At 33.8% G+C, this 2754-nt stretch overlaps 1 pseudogene; it reads right to left on the reverse strand.

Annotated features, from left to right (window-relative positions):
* Nucleotides 1-280: 280 nt before the first annotated feature.
* On the reverse strand, nucleotides 281-397 carry LOC131152540 (5S ribosomal RNA; annotated as a pseudogene).
* Nucleotides 398-2754: the final 2357 nt, after the last annotated feature.

Consider the following 2754-nt stretch of genomic DNA (forward strand, 5'->3'; position numbering starts at 1 on the left):
ATGTCTACTACTTCTTGATGATCAACAAGGGGTCACTAAGCTCTTAATGTTTCTCCATTTGACTCTTGGGAGAGCACAAAACCAATCTGGAGGTGTTTGCTTGCTAGTTGTTCTTTCAAGGATACATCTACTCGATTCAACCTGAAATCACTTCAAAAGAAGTATTTAAACTATGTGACTAACAATATAAAGAGACTCAAGAAGTGACGAGGATATAAATTTAGCTTAAGGCCACTTGTGACAAGACGTGCTATATGTCTCCCCCACCCCCTTTTTTTTAGGAGTGCAACACGAGAATTTCCCAGGAGGTCACCCATCCTAGTACTACTCTCGTCCAAGCACACCTTTATGGAGTTTTGATGGGATCCGGTGCATTAGTGCTGGTATGATCGCACCCATGTGTTATATGTCCTTGTGCTTAGCTTAATGTTTAGATATTGCATAGGAATAGAGATTGAGAATTGCCTCTAAGCTTTGCGTTCTGAGATTTTCAAGATAAAGGCGAAAATGGCTGATTATGAGGACTTCGTTCGTTGGCTACAAGACCCATCTACCATTGCCCTACTGAGAGGACTAGAATAGTGTTTTTTGTATTTTCTTTTTCTTGTTAACCTAAGATGTATGAAATTTGCAACTAAGTCCCAAGCACACTTGTCAAGCTGTTTTGTAACCTTGAGGCAAATAAAAATATTTGATTTAGTTACGTATCCTTTTGTTATCTCATCTGGTCATCTTGGTGGTTGGTCAATTGTTAGTGCGCAACTTGCCTCAAGTCGCCGTAGCCTTCACCCGAATCGAAATATCGTGTCAAGTTATTTATTTTGCGATCCCATTTTAATTCTATAAGCGAATGATACGGACCTCTTTCTTGTAAGTATTCAAACAGTTGGACATAAAATGGTTTGACTTGCCCCAAAATGATTTGTCTTATATCTATGCATTGTTTATTTGGGTGAGACTACATTCTGCACAAGATACATGTGATATCCATTTAATCTCTTGAATGATTATTTTGACCATATGTTTATTGCTGCATTTCAAAGGGTGCACACAAATTTACATGAATAAAAGAAATTAATTAAATTGTTAGAAAAAAAAAATAATTTAAATGAGAATGCAACTAGGGAGCTGGTTGAAATAGCATGCATTCCAAAACATGCATAAACATAAAATAGGCAACAGTGGTCAAGCTTACGTACGAGGCAGGGGAAGCCAGCTTACTTGACCCGTCGGAGGTGTCGCCGCCGAAAACTTTGCCGACTACAAATGGGCTTCGGCGAAAAGTTTGGATCGGCGGCATGCAAGCCGCAAAGCGCTATTCCTTCTCTTCCCTCCAATTTTCAAAGCCCAAAAATCTAAACCCACCGCCCCTTCCTTGATTATCCTCGCTTCTAATAATTAAAGGGGAGAAGACCTACACGCATTCTGGCCTTTCTTTTATCTTACCTTGAATATTGACCATGTGTTTGGCCGGGAGATTCAATTGGATACACGGAAAAAATGAAGGGAACAAATAAGTTTGGGGAAAAAGATTTCATTGCGAAGCTTAGAATGCAATAAATTGATCTTGCCTTGAATGTGGACCAAATTTAGTGTTGAAATTCAATTTGTTAGGTAAATAGAGGAACTGAAAAAAGGGAGTGAATTGACTTGAATCTCATTTGGAAATTGTTGACGTCAAGAGCTATTTCAAAATTCACAGTGGAAGATTCAAGATTTTGTGGGGGGAGGGGGAGGGGGAGGGGGAGGATTTTGTTCTTTATTTTTGGTTTTTGTTTATTGGAGGTCAAGTTAGAGTGAATAAATATTCCCTTAGTATTTGAGCCAATTTTATAGCCCAAATTTTGAGGAGTGAAATGAAAGATTAGTATTTTGTTGGAATTTATTTTAGTTAATTGTTGATTTTTATTTGGCTTATTGCAAGCCATGTCATTATGTTGTGTTTGAGAAGAATTTCTTAAATTGTGAAATATTAGAAAAAGCTAAAGAAAAATTGTATTTAAGGTTGGGTGAACTATTTCTTTTTCATTAATAGAAAAGTGATTAAAAAAAAAAAAATAGGGTTTGATATCGTTTGAATAATGGTTGATTGTATTAATTTTGATATTATAACTTAGTATTTTATATATATATATATATATATATATGTATAAAATTTAAGCCAATTTTGATAAAAATATTAAAGAAAAAATTAATTTTAAATGGGTACTTAACAGGTACCCGTTTATTAAATGGGCTGATTTGAGTTTATAAATTAGTCACTATTAATAAATGGATCAACTCGAATGCAAACTCGTTTAACCTCCACCCCTTTGTGACAAGCCCATTTTGTCACCCGTATTTTCTAGTAACTAGTTATGAGGCTCGTTAATTTATATATTTGATTTAAAGTTCATTTTAAAATGACATTATTTTTATATTTAAAAGTATTTCCTATATAGTCATCACCAATAACATATTCTTATTATCTTTTCACAAAATAAAATAGTTAAACACCGTAGTATTAAACTTATGTTATAAATGAATTAAATGGTTTGTTTGTTTATATCATTTTGCAGCTTTAGGCTTAATTTAAATATCATTAACATATAATGAAAATTTTAACATAATTACTTGATTCATTTAGACTCGTTTTAATCTTGATTAATGAATAAATTGAACATAAATAAGGCAAAATTTGACTCGCTTAATTAATGAGCATAACTTGAATTTGATCTTAAAACTTGTTCATTAAACGAGTCAAGCCTAAACGTG

This window comes from Malania oleifera, chromosome 3 (assembly GCF_029873635.1).
Source record: "Malania oleifera isolate guangnan ecotype guangnan chromosome 3, ASM2987363v1, whole genome shotgun sequence".
Classification (NCBI taxonomy): Eukaryota; Viridiplantae; Streptophyta; class Magnoliopsida; order Santalales; family Ximeniaceae; genus Malania; species Malania oleifera.